The sequence below is a fragment of the Lissotriton vulgaris genome, chromosome 1_1 (genome assembly GCF_964263255.1).
Source record: "Lissotriton vulgaris chromosome 1_1, aLisVul1.2, whole genome shotgun sequence".
Lineage (NCBI taxonomy): Eukaryota > Metazoa > Chordata > Amphibia > Caudata > Salamandridae > Lissotriton > Lissotriton vulgaris.
The window spans coordinates 829,824,105-829,838,911 of NC_141685.1; positions in this window are offsets into that span (position 1 = coordinate 829,824,105).

The following is a 14,807-nucleotide window of genomic DNA, read 5'->3' on the forward strand; positions in this document are numbered from 1 at the left end:
ATCTTGTAGGGTCGGTTCGGTTGCCGAAGTCGGAACATCTCTAGTGTCCTCCAGCGATCTGCCCGGTCCGCTAGGAGATCCCCTAGTTTGGGCATAACGGTCCATATTGTTAGTCTGGGTATAGACATCCCGCCGGGTTGTCTTGAGCTTCTGCTTTTCACCCTCTGGTTTCCCCGCCATTGCGGAGTACAGACTGACGTGAGGCAGATAGACTAGGTAGGGAGATGGCGGTCCCAGGACCTCAGGGTCGCAGCCCAGCCTCACTCAGGAGGGCACACGCCAGGTATCATATCAAGATTCTCAAAGAGGTGAGGAGGTACACTCGGATGTGGCATAGAATATCCAACCTCTGCACAAAGGGGCCACTTGCCGTCGAATCTCCCTCGGGGAAAGACCAAATCAAAAGTGAAAGTCAACCAGACCGGTCGACCCCACCACCTCAGGCCGATGTTGTTCAACTACAGCTCAGGCACTGTACCAACTACACAGCCGGGCATCTCGGAGGCGTAGGCCGCATCTTCAGAGCACCACAACTCCGGTCTCCGGGGTCCGATTCGGAATCTGAAAGCAGATCTCGCCTCACCTGTGGTTCATCTTCACGGATATGTCAATGAAGGACAGGATAAACGACAGGCTAGATGAGGGAGGCTATGAGGGTCTTCGGGAGCCCTGTGCTCAGGCGGCCATCTTGGTCATGCGCAAAGCTCCTCCTCTTGGCACTTTCTTGAACAACAAATGCGCCGGGGCACAACGCGTGGTCAAATCAGGCGTTTGCCGATACACACTTAAGAATAGGGATAGACATTCCTCTGCATCTTCTCTTTTCTTCACCCCGATCTGAAGTGCACGATTCAAAGTTCGCATGAACCTCTCGACTTCCCCGTTTGCTTGAGGCCATTGCGGGGTGATTTTCCTGTGATGGGTGCCTCTCGTGGTGAGATAGGCCTGAAAATCCTTCCCTTGAAAGGGTGGGCCGTTGTCCGATCTTATCTCTTCAGGTAGGCCCATCATGGCGAACACCTTTTCCATGGCCTTTTTCACATGTGTTAACGCAGTGGAGGGCACCACCTTCACTACCGGGAATCGTGAGTAGGAGTCGATCAACACGAGGGTGTGTCGTCAGTCCGGGAAGGACCCTAAATCTACACTGATTTTCGACCACGGCTCGTGACATGGATCCTCGGTGATCACCGGGTGGGGGGCCGGGTCCTGGCCAGTGATGGTGCACGAGTGGCAGTTGCTGACTTCTTCCTCCACCGGGGAGTCCATGCCGGGGAACCACACTTGCTGCGTAGTCGTGCTTTTGTTTTCGACACCCCCTGATGACCTTGGTGAGCCAGGCGCACCACCTCTTTCTGTAGACTGGCGGGAATTACAATCGCCGTTCCCCGGAGGACCATTCCCTGGAGGACCATTCCCTGGGGTCTTACACTGAGCTCGCTCTGGGCCCTCCACATCTGTTGCCTTGACTGCTGTTCCGTGGCCGTGAGGGCACTGACCCTGTCCAGAAAATGTTTCCAGTTGAGATTTATTAGGGTGGCCTTCACCCGGTTGAGGCACTCGTCTTCCTCAGTGGCCTTCCCGATGACTTCTAGTGTGAGGGCCGCTGGGCAAACCTCTTGCAACAGCATCCTTACGAATTCTTCGACCTCCTCCGTGTCTACTGACACCTAATCCGTGGCAGTGATTCCGGGGTGTCTTGATAGGAAGTCAGCCGGGTTGTCTGCTCCGGGACGGTATATGACTTCAAAATGATAGGTCTGCAGTTGGACGGCCCACCTTTCGATTCAGGGAGGGGCCAGTCTGGCCGTCCCCGCAAACAGCGGCACCAAGGGCTTGTGGTCTGACACGACCTTGAACTCATGGCCATACAGGTATAGGCGAAAGTGTTGGCATGCCCACTTAATGGCCAGGGCCTCCCGCTCGATCTGCGGGTACCTCATTTCGGTCGCCGTCAACGCCCGACTAGCGTATGCAGTGGGCACCCACTCGTGTGCTTTTGTTTCCTGCATTAAGACAGCCCCGAGGCCAACTGGGCTCGCGTCCACAACTACTTCTGTGGGCCGGTGTGTCCTGAAGTAAGCCATGACTTTGTCGTCGATCAATGCATTTTTGATAGCCGTGAAGGCCTTGTCTTCTCTTGCAGACCATGTCCATGATTGGCCTGACTTGGTTAGCACGCGTAGCGGCTCTGAGAGGGACGCCAGACCGGGGATGAAGCGGCCACAATAAGTGGCCATCCCTAGGAAGCTTCTGACTTCGGTTGCGGATGTTGGTTTAGGCGCCGACCAGATTGCTTCAGCTTTCTTTGGATCTACTTGAAGTCCTTCCCTGGAGAATATGTATCCAAAGAATTCTACTGACTCTTTATAAAAGGAGCACTTATCCCGATGTAAGGTGAGACCGTGATCCGCCAGGCGTTGTAGGGTGGCCCGGTGCGTATGGTGCTCTTCCAGTGTCTTTGAAAAAACGAGTATGTTGTCACTTAGATTTATAACTCCGGACAATCCTGATAGCGTCTCCCTAATGGCGTTTTGGAAAACTTCGGCGGCCAACAACACGCCGAAGCTCAACCGATTGTACCTCCGAAGTCCGACGTGTGTGGAGAAGGTGGTTATGTGGGTGTAGCTCGAGCTGGTGATACCCGGCGTTTAGGTCCAATTTCGAGAACCACCGGGCTCCGTTTAGGTCCGCTACGATGTCGTCCATCGTGGGCGTCAGGTGTCTCTCTCTTTTTCCCTGCCTTATTGGATAGGCGCATGTCTACGCACAGGCGTATAGCGCCCGGCTGTTTCGGCTTCGGGGCTATCACTAGGGGCGATACCCACAGTGTCGGGCCCGACACCTTCTCTATGACGCCCAAGTCTTGCCGTGGTGTCGTTTGAGTGCTCCCTCTTTGAAGTGGCGGGCGCCGGCGAATCGCATCCACGTGCTCCTCCTTGATGGTTGGGACTTTCTCCGCCACTCCAGGTCGGTCTAGGGCAGCTTGTATTTCGTCGGCCCTGGCATTGGAGAGCTCATGCGATCTCGCAAGAACGAGGATTTCATCCAGGGAGATCCGCGGTTGCCTGACGATGAGGCGCCTGAGTTGCACTGACCTGCAACCCTGGATGAGTTTCGCGCGTATCTCTAGTCGTTGGTCCGGCAGTTCGCAAGCCAACGCCAGCTTCCACAGCCTTGCGTAGAATGTGTCGATCGATTCCGTCTCGCCTTGTCGCGCTTGGCGCAACTTGAACCATTCGTAGTCAGGATTCACTCTGGGGTTAAAATATCGGTTAAGTGCTCTGACCGCGGCGTCGTAGTCATGGTCCCCGCGTCTGTCCAGCAGTGTTTCGAAGAGCTCGTAGAGTTCATCTCCCCCGTAACACATCAGCAGTGAGCGTTTTACTCTTCCATCGGTCTCTCTAACTCCGACGAAGTAGTGATCCAGTCTCCCTATCCACAGACGCCACCTCGCTGCGGCCATGAATGGGTCCGAGAGTTCGCTGAATAGGGGGAGGGGCGTTGCAAGACTGTGTCCGGGAGGAGCCTGCGCGGCGGCCGCCACTGGGCCCGCGGCATTCGCGGCGACTTGAGGTTGCACAGCCGCCTGAGGCCCGGCCAGTTGTGGGGCCTGTTGTTGCGTTGGCGCTACAACTGCGCCGCCGTCGTTTGCAGGCTGCATGCTCGTGCAGAGTGGTAGGCCGGCACGTGGTCGCTGCCTGTGGAGTGGAACTGTGCCTTGCTATGAGGTAGGTGGGTGGGGCTTCTTCCCGGTGCGTCCGCACACTGGTCTTCGCTATGAGGTGCAGTGTGTTGTTCTGGGCCCTTGCGTGTGGTTCCTGGAGGTCTTCACCAATGTGTGGTGCCAGTGGTGGGAGCGACGTGGGCAGGCAGCTAGATTGGTTGCGCCGTTGATTGCCCTCTCTCACTGTGCTCAGAGAAGCATGTGCTGTGCCCGTGAGGTGTGCCCCTCCCCTCTCCGTGGTGGGCTCAGTGATGATTAGTGGGCGGCGCTCTGAGACACCCTTGTCCAATGGGCCTCACTGGTGTAGGCGCTGTCTGCGCTTTGCCGCCTGCTTTCCTGGCGGGCCCAACCTGGACACAGGCAATGTTCGCGTGTGGGGCCGGCAGCAGTGGAGCTGGGCGTGAGGGTCGATCCCTCCCCCCGATGGCCAGCTTCCGTCCGCCCGATGCGTGGGAAAATACGGGGCCGAGGCGATTCCCCCGATGCGCCCGTACGTGAGCCGATGTCTGCTCCTGTGTGCCCGGTGCATTCAGGGCGCTGGGGCCGAAATAGTCCCCCCGAAGCGCCTAATAGCAGATAGGGACGCACGCCTGCGACGTATGCGTAGGCAGACCACCCAAGGATGCGGCTGCGGGACGTAGCAGTGTTGGGGCCGCGGGCTGAACAGGGCTGCACACACGAGCCGTAAGCCTCGTTGGGATAGATGGAGGGGTATAGATGCCTTCAAGGGAATTTGTTTAAGCAACTATTGATGATTCGAGTTTAACTAGAAAGGATAAGTCAATGATCCTTATAAGAATTAAATTCCACAAAATAAGTTAATAATTATAAAAGAACACAATTCATCAAAACACAAAAAGAATACATGGATAACAAACACAAACACAAAAGGTGTATAGGAAAAATAGAATTTATCAAGTGGTAAAACAGTTAATTTCATATACAGATATAGTTGATTCGAAATTGATTAGGTCTGCAGGTATACAAACAATATGTTAATGGGTAACTCAGCAGAACCTAAAAACACCTATCCAAAATCAAAAGACGTAACATAAAGTAAGGATGAGGCTCACCTGTCGTGCCACGGCCTGGCGCAGGTCTGACGCCGGGACACTCAAACAGGCACACGTGTTCGGCTAAGGGCAGCAGGGCACGTTTCCCCGCATGGCAGCCTCACACCGAAGGCTCAAGCGCGACAGGCGCGAGCCCTCCAGGCAGGAGGCCAAACGGCAGGACACTTCTGCGGGGTGAGGCGTGGGTTGAGACCCGCCTCGTCGCCAGTGTGGTGTCGGGGAACACAGGGGTAATGGAGGCCTATGCCACGTAGTGGGGCCTAACTGTTTTGGCAATGAATGACACGGACACTCTCTACTAGTTAGGGCCAAAGACCACGAGAGGTCTTCCGGCCGTTTATTTATACCCAGGGGCTACACCGCCCCTGAGGTGTATGCGTGCGTGTGTGCGTATGTAAACGGGTCGGGGGCTCCGTTACTACACTCCCCTTTGCTATAAGCATTCTTGGCAAACAAACAATCAGCATGTGGGAAAACAGTTACTGATTTTCATTATATGCACATATCTTCTAACATGAGTATACGTGGAAGCACATTTGATCATCTAATAAACAAGGCAGTTAGCCAAAATAACAAACAAAAAACACCTGTTTAGACATGAAAGGTAAGTAAAGACCCTTCATTGGTGCTTAAATCGTGATCAAGTTAGTGTTTTTTTATAAGAAACATGGCGCATAGTGGGCGAAACTCCTTTGCGGTTGTTTTTTGTGTGTGGGGTAGGTTTCACGTTATTCTTATCAATGCACCTGTATATAAGGGACAAACCGGTAAGCTTAATAAAAGCAACGTTATTTACGAGAGAGTGAGCTACTAAGTACCCCCAAGCATGGTCAACATGCCTTTCAAAATGTCGGAGTAATGTTACAGGTACCTGAACATTGGGACAAAATTGACTGTATTCAAAATTACAATTTGCTTTTAAAACAGATAAAATGGGATGGATGACCGCCTACCTTACTGAGACACTGTGTATGAAACTACTTTTCGGGTATCTCATCTGCTTTGGGCAGCTGAGAGGAAGCGAAGTCTGGCTTGTCAATGTTTATTTCATAAATGTTTTCACAGTGCTTTCTTTTTTTTTATTTCAGTAATTTTTTATTGAAAATTATATTTACATGGTGCAGAGGATATACATGGGAGATAGCTGGAAAAAAAAACACAGACAAAAGAAAACAGGGAAAAAAGGCGCTCTTGTTTCTTCTTCTTGTGGTTCCTTTCGGCCTTCCCCCGTTCCCCCCTTTGGACTGTTTGATTGTCTTTTCGCACCCCTGGTGGCGTAGAGAGAGTGAGGTATAGAGATATAGAGAGTAAAGAGAATAGAGGAGCACAGGGTGTTTCAGGATAGGCGCTCTGTGTAGGGCTGCGGTGTCTAGTCTCTGGGTTATCTTCCCCGGTCGCCCCCATAACGTTCAGGGTGGCTTGTGTGAGGACAGGTAGTTGTCCAGCGAGAGCCACATTTCGCTTTTCTTTCGTGAGTTCGGTAGGCTGTTGGTCGTTATGGTGTCAGCTCCCCGCAGGAATATGACCCAATTGAACCAGGCTTTAAAGGTGGCTTTCGCTGTGTCTTTCCAGTTATTCAATACCGTCTTGACCGCCGCTGTGAGCAGGAGGTCAATCAGGTCCCTGTCTTCTTCTGATGTTATGGATGGATCGGTGTATCCCAGGGCCAGATAGTGGAAGTCAAGTGTTAGTGTGGCTCCTGTTACGTCGTTAATTAGTGTGTTTATTGAGTCCCAGAATTTTCTGACCTTGGCGCAGTGGAAGAGGAGGTGTGCAAGATCCCCCTTTTGCTTATTGCAGTTCCAGCAGGAATCGTTTTCTCGGATACCCATGGAGGCTAAGCGGGCTGGGGTCCAGTAGGCCTTGTGTATCAGCCAGAATTTTGTCTGGTCTAGGGTTGTTGTCACCTTCCTTCTTGATGTGGAGGACCAGAGGTCGGCCCTCTCTTCCTCGCTTCGCAATCTCTACCCACTGCTGTACCCCAGTGGGTCGTGATCTTGTTATTTAGTTTAGAGGCCTTGGGGCACAGGGCTTTGTACAGGTGCGCCACTTGGTGTCCTATTATGTCCAGGCTAGTGGCATATTGTAGTATTGAGGGTGTGAGTATCTTTATGTCTGCTTTGGTGATTGCCACTCTTATCTTAAGAAGTTGTACAGCTCTGCGCTGTCTAGCTTATGTTGTTCTTTGAGTGAATCAAAGGTTGTCTGCGTTCCTTTGTGCTGCAGCTGACTTACTGTGGTGATGCCATGTCAGTACCATGTGTGCATGTCTAGTGTGCTGCTCCTGTATTTTATTCTAGGGTTGTGCCATAGGGATTCCAGTTGGGTGTTTCTAATACTAGTGTCTAGTAGCTTATCTATTCTTAGTAGGGCCACTCGTGTGTTCCTTAGGATTGGGTTGTGTTTGATTGCAGGGTGTTTGGTCGCCGTGAGCAGGGCTATGGGTTCCATGCCGCCTAACAGTCTCCTTTCTACTGAAAGCCACGCCGGGGTGTAGTCGCTCTTCGGAGTGAGCCAGCACAAGCCTTGTTTTGCTATGCAAGCTGTTTGAAATATTTTGAAATTCGTTATGTTAAGACCTCCTAATGTCTTGGGGAGTCTGAGTTTTTGAAGGCTAATTCTGGGTTTCTTCCCCTCCATAGGAATGTGTTAAGCAGCTTGTCCAGCTTTTTATGGAAATCTGCTGTGTTGGACAATGGTAACATGTTGAGCATTTAGTTAACCATTGGGGTGACCAACATCTTGATAGTCTCCACCCTCCCCCACCATGTGGTGAATTTGGGAGACCATCCTTAAAGCTTCTCTCTGATTTTGTTTAATATTGCTTGTTCATTCTGGTGAGACTAATGTGTCCTAAATTATACCAGTAAGACTCTTGAGGGCGCTCTACAACAACAAATGTAGTGGGGAATTGAGCACAGCTTTCACAGACAAATGGGGTTTACAATATTATAGTACATTGCCTATTCTCAAATGTGGCCACAAATAATACTTACTATTTTTCAGTCTCGAATTCACATCGGAGCGATCGTTTTTAATCTATTTAGGGCAATATGAAAAATACTTTCCCTTCCCTTGATATTTAGATATTTTACACAGAATACTTCCATACCTGTCAACTTGGGAACTAAGGGCCCGATGTAGGTAAACGGGATTTTCCGATTTCAAAATACCGAGGCGGGCCGAATCGGTATTCTGAAATCGGAAAACGAGATGTAGGAAAAAAATACCGAATGAAAACCGATTCGGTCGGCATCGGTAATGAGATTCGGTACGTTCCGATTCAGCTCGGTCCGAATCGGAAATTACCGAATCGGCCAACAACGAATCGGAAAACACCGAATCGGCTACCACCGAATCGGATATTTCCGATTCGGCGAATACCGATTCGGTAAAAGCCGATTCGGTAAAAACCGAATCGGCAATCATAGACCCATGGCGAAAAAGCCCATAGGAATGCATTGCATGAACCGATTCGGCTTTTACCGAATCGGATAATACCGAATCGGATTTTACCGATTCGGATTTTACCGAATCGGTAAAAGCCGACTCGGCAATAGGCGATTCAGCCAATGAGGTGGCTCCCCCTCCCCCACCCAAACAGGGAGTGGCAACCCTGGCAGGTGCAGCCAATTAAGAAGTTTCTAGAAGTTTCTGGAAAGCCTGCCTGAGCCCAACACACAGTTAGCAGCAGTGGGAGAAGGAGGTTGCAGACTGAGCAGGAGCAGGAGAAAATGGCAGATCAGGCAGGAAGCCAGAAGTCCTCCCAAAAGAGGAAGCCCAAATTCACCACCACAGAACTTCAGGTGCTGGTTGAGGAGGTGGTGAGGGTGCACCGCCAGCTCTTTGGCAAGCTGTCCCTCAGCGTGCCAGACAGCACCAAGAGGAGATTGTGGGCCGACATCGCCCAGAAGGTCAATGCTGCTGGAGTCACCCCCAGGTCCATTGAGGAACTTAAGAAAAGGTTTTACGACCTCCGCAGCCTCACGAAGAGGAAGCTGGCCGACCTCCAAAGGCAGGCTGGACACACCGGAGGAGGCAAGAACCCGGCGCCACCCCTCACCGAGCTGGAGGAAATTGTCTCCAGCACCATCGAGAGGGAGAGCATCGTAGGGATCGGGACCCTGGACAGCACTGCGATGGCCACAGCTACAGGTAAGAAGCATGCGCATCATGACACACCCTACCAGACACCTCCCCATTAGACACAATGCATAGGCAAACACCAGCACTGTACTGTCACCAACATACAAGAGACAAGCATCATGGTACATGTAGTCAGCAGAAGTTAGCCAAATATGTCAGTGCAGAATCACAAGACAGGAAACAGTGTGACACGGTGTAAGGAGATGCAAGGACATGTGGAATGCCATAATTGTACTGACTGTAATACATCGGCACTCAGTTTACAAATGCTTCTTTGTACCTAGGGGCACCATCAGGCGGCACCACTGTGGCAGCAGAGGGAGCTTCAACATCAAATACTGCAGTGGCAGGGCCGAGCACCAGCCAGCCTGGCCAGGAGGAGGAGGATGAGGATGAGGAAGGAGACACCCCAGGGCTTGGAATGGAGGGAGTCCTGGTGATTGATTACCAAGCAGTGCACTCCCCAGTACTGGCCAGCACACCCCCCTTGCAATTTTCACCTGAAAACTCCCCTACAAGGCAGACCATTCCGCCGACAACAGCACCTGCCACAACCGTGGCCTTGCCACCCGTCCTACCTGTCCTGGGAGCAGGGGCTCCGGGACCGGCCAGCACCACACCCCCACCAGTGGCACCCCTGCCCACTCAGCAGGCCGGAGGCAGCAGTGCCAGACGCTGTGCCACCACCACCACCACCACCACTGCTGCACCAGCACGGGAGGGCAGTGTGTTCCTGGGCCTGGAGGGCCAGATGGTCAAAATCCAGCGCCAACAGGCCAGATCCACCATGGCCTGCCAACGCCAGCTCCTGCAGCACAACCTGCAGATGGGGGAGTTGGTGAAGGGTTTCCAGGCTGTTGTGGACAGCAACAAGGAGGTGGCAGCAGGGTTGGGCAGGCTGACCACTGCCATCACCCACTCCTCTGCCAGGCAGGAGGAGCATGAGGTTGCGCGCAGGAGGGATGCCCGGGTGCTCAACCGGGCCATGGCCCGCCTTGCAGCGGCGACCGCACAGCTGTGCCATCGAAGCTCAAATCAGGAGTCGGTGCTCAGTCAGCATACGGCTGAGCTGACCAGGGGGATGGCCAGGATCACCACGGCCATGGAGGCCATGTTAATATCAAACGCCGCCTCCAATCCTGCCCTGGACCTGGGTGATGCTGGAGACAGCAGCAGCCGCAGCAGCCCGGCCAGCGCTGCATCAGAGCCAAGGAGGAGCACCAGGCGATCCGCTGATGCTGCAGGCCATTCGGAGGGGGCCGAGGGACACCCCAGTGGGTCTGGAAAGCGGGCCAAAAAATAGGCTGGCAAGGGGGGATGAGCAAACCAGAACCCTGGACTTTATTTGTTTTTACAGACTCCATTTTTTGATGCACTTCAGTGATGTAACTGTGGTGCATCACTATTAAAATTTTTATTTTCCAAGCAACATTTAGCTGTCTTTGCATCTGTACTCAGTCAGAAATAGTTCTCAGTGATCTCCTCACGTCTGTATCTGCCATCACATGGCGTACACACCCCAGCTGGCTGTGTCAGTGGCACAGCTTCGTCGTCGTCATAGTCCTCGTAGTCAGACAACTCCACCTCAGTGCCCTTCTTGACCGCAAGGTTGTGTAACATTGCACATACAGCTATGATCTTGCAGCAGGTGATGGGGGTATACTGCCTTGCACCTCCACTCTTGTGCAGGCATCTGAATCTACTTTTCCAGATGCCAAAGGTCCGTTCAACAACATTCCTGGTGCGTATGTGGGCCCGGTTATACCTCCTTTGGCTGGGTGTGGAGGGGTTGAGGTAGGGGGTGAGTATGAATGAGCGGAGGGCATATGCACTGTCGCCTGGAAGAGAAAGGGGTCACATTAGACACATGCATACATGTATTACACCTACCTACTATGTGTTATGGGGGTCTGATGATGTGGCTCACCTAGGAGGTATCCTTCTCCAAAATCGCCAGCCATCAGCCGTGCATATATGCCGCTCTGTTGGAATATATAGGAGTCATGGGTACTCCCTGGAAATTTTGCTACCAGGTCTGTGATGGTGCACTTGGCATTGCAGATCACCTGCACGTTGATGGTGTGTGTCGATTTCCGATTGCGGTATATGTATTCGGTGTCCGCTGGTGGGCAAATCGGAATATGCGTGCCATCTATGCAACCGATGATTTGGGGAAACTGCGCCATCTGGTAGAAGTCTGCTTTGGTTTGTAGCAGTTCTGCGTGGGTTGCAGGGAATGAGATGTATTGCTCCATCCTGTCTATCATGGCGTCAAGGAATATGTGGAAGAACCTTGACAGGCTGCTCTGGCTCACCCCTCCTGCTGCTGCTGCTCCACTTTGATAGCTACCAGACGCTACCAGGTGTAGGCTGCATAGCACCTGGACGTGCGCAGGGATGGCGTGTGCCCTTGGGGTGTGGTGGTCCAAGTATGGCTTAAGGTCCCTGATGAGCTCAAGTATGGTGTCAGAGTCCAGCCTGTATCTCTGTAGGATCTCAGCCTCAGTGAGCATGAACAGGGTTATCCTCTGTCTGTAGACCTGTTCATTTCTTAGCCATTCCCTCTGTCCTTCCTGCTGTAGCCGTAGCCGCCTCGCAATGACATAGAAAGCTGCCATCCTGCAAGTTGCAATGCATTTTGGGACTGTTTATATGGGTTGGAGTTGGTTACCACCTGATTGCAATCCATGGTAAATACCGAGTGAATTCTACCGATTTTGAGCCGATTTCGGTGTTTCTGTGCCTCCCTACATCTCCCCAACTGTCGGAATCGGGGAATTTCCCGATCGGAGAATCATACGAATCGGCATGATTTCCGATTCGGCTCATGTCCGATTCGGTATTTTTTCCGATTCGGTACATGGACCGAATCGGTGATTTTCCGATTCGGTGTCACTTACGAATCGGTAGTAGGACCGAATCGGTGATTTTCCGATTCGGTGTCACTAACGAATCGGTAGTAGGACCGAATCGGTGATTTTCCGATTCGGTGTCACTAACGAATCGGTAGTAGGACCGAATCGGTAATTTTCCGATTCGGTGTCACTAACGAATCGGTAGTAGGACCGAATCGGTGATTTTCCGATTCGGTGTCACTAACGAATCGGTACATGGACCGATTCGGTCTTTGTAACCGAATCGGTGTTTTTCCGATTCGTTACATATCCGATTTTCGGTATGTACGTATCGGATTCTTTCCCATTCGGTACTCATTCCGAATCGGTTTTCTGTCCGATTCGTTCTGTTTTTGGTTCCCTACATCGCGATGGCTGTTTACCGATCGGTAAGGGCCAAAAATCGGTATTTTCGGCCGATACCGATCGGTAATGCCCTACCTACATCGGGCCCTAAGGGACATATGTATCAGAAAAAAGTTTTGCGATTCTCAAATTGCGATTTTTAGCGAATCGCAGTTAGAGAATCGCATAATTTGCGAATCCTACATATTCCTTATTTGCGAATCGCAGATTGAGATTCGCAAATAAGGAATACCTTTCCATTCATTCCTATGGTCTAGAAGGCCCATAGGAATGAATGGGAAGACATTCTCAATTTGCGATTACCAATTAGAGAATCGCAAAGTGAGAATGCAATTTCAAGGTTGCAAGGGTGCACATTTTGCACACATATATGCCCAAAGGGCATGTATGTGAAACATAAGGCACTTTTAAAAAATCAAAAAAGTGCTTTTTTAAAGAAATTCATAAATTACCACCAACTTGAAGGTGGTGGTAATTTGCAATTCCTTAAGGCCAAATAGCAAATTTCTGGTGCTTCCAGAATTGCATTTAAGGAATCACAATTTGCAATTCCTTAATTGCATTCGCATATTGGAGAATCGCCAATTTTGCAATTCTCTATTTTGCGATGGCCTTTTGGGATGATTCGTCCCAAAAGGCTTTTTCCAATTTGCAAACGGGCCGATTCTGAGAATCTGCCCATTTGCAAATGAGAAAAAGGCTTGATACATATAGCCCCTAATCGGCCGTGTGAGGAGGGGAAGTGGCCTTGAAGGGGGTGTGGCTTTATGGCAAGAACTTCCCAGGAGGGGCTTCTGCCCATGTCCTCTGCCCCAATTGACCACCATTTCCACTAAAGAAAACGAGAACAAAACATTGTTGAAGCTGCTGGTGATGTCCTGGGGTGTTTTCACACACCTTAACCCCTTGCATGTGGCGCAAATTTTCATGCTGCACAGGCATTTTAATTAGTGGGTGGGATTTGGACGGCCGGGGACGTCCTTCGCACATGTCCACCGTGATGCATGACGGCTCACGGCCGTCACAAGCATGCAAAGGGTTAATGGACATCACTTCCATGTAGCTTCAAAAGACAGCTGAAACTCCACCCACTCTCAGCAGTGGTTTCCAGCTCGCCTTGCCTACTACTGTGTGATTTCGGCTCCTCACCGGGAGACACACGGTGGCACGGTGTGGGTTGGTAGGTCTGTACTTTTTGCAGAATCAAGACACGGACAAACTATACATGTAGAATATCCACTTTTGGCTTTTACGTTTCTCAGCAAAACATAGGAAATGTGTGCCGTGTAAGAGTTGTGAACCAGTTTGTCCATTTTATAGATAGAAATAATTCATCCCTGTATGATCATTGGTCTAAATGGAAATTATATAGTAGATTGGCATAATGTATACATTTACAAAGTCCAAAAGACGTCTTACATTCGCTGAACATGCTACACGTATGAGCATGCAGACTATTGAAAATATACACAGTGTTGCACTAGGTGTATGATTTCAGTAAGTTAAATAAAATTATTTCCACAAATTTTATATTCGAATTAATTTAACGGCCATTGTAGCCACGTCTGGAGATTGCTAAAGGTTTAGCGGGCATGTATCAATTATGTACGTCTTTGCCTAGTCTATAAATCACATATTAGGGACACAGCACAGCTTTCTCTACTATGCATGGTGGGAATTGTAAGCTTTCAATAAGGATAGGAAAAACTAACGTATGGGTTTAAAAGTGTTGCCGGAGGACTGTAGCTCCCAAGTGGCCGCCAATCTTGTCTCACGCATTGTGTGTGTCCTTCCTTTATATCCAATAAAATATTACATTCTGGGATTCACAGTTTTAACTTTTAACATGAGCAGTAGGGTTCATAAGTCTCAGCATGCGAAGGGTTTCTGACTTATAAGTTGAGACTAGCTTCATATATCACATATAATTTCTTGGAAGAAACTGGCAGTAGAAAAGACCCCCTGCTGAATCCCGAACTCTTATGTGTACTTCCATATTTTAAATATTCTTTTATATGTGAGGTTTTTGCTGTGTTAAAGGAAACATTTAAATATACACAAAACTGGCATTCATTTATTTATTTACCAATTGGAGAGACCATCAGTCCTGCCAAGCATCACGCATCACGTGTGACACTAACGCATTTCAGTGTGGTGATCCGCATCACAGCACTGAAATGCATTGTCAATGCATTTAAAACGTTGCTAGCCACCGCCTCTGCTTTTTCCCAGGAGACTTGCCCGAGCAGCTCTGGCTCATAAAGAGTTAGCAATCATGTTGTCTGCAGCTGCTCCTCAGCTCTGGCTGAGTAACCGAGTGCTGCAGTGCTACAATATTGCGGTCTCACTCAGCCGGGGCCTGCCAGCCTGGCTCCGGCTGCATTAATTATTCCCGAGCGGGAGGGAGGCTCAAGGCGCAGCGAGGCAGGAGTCAGTGACTGACACACTCACAGCCCACACTCTAGAGCCCGATTCAGGTGTGCTGGGCTCTGCCTAAAATCCGGATGTGACCTCACGCGCCAGCGGCGGGGAATTCGTCCGATGGAGTCAGTGGAAGTGCGCTCGTGTCGCCGCTGCAGCAGTGCTGCCTCAGGTGCTGCT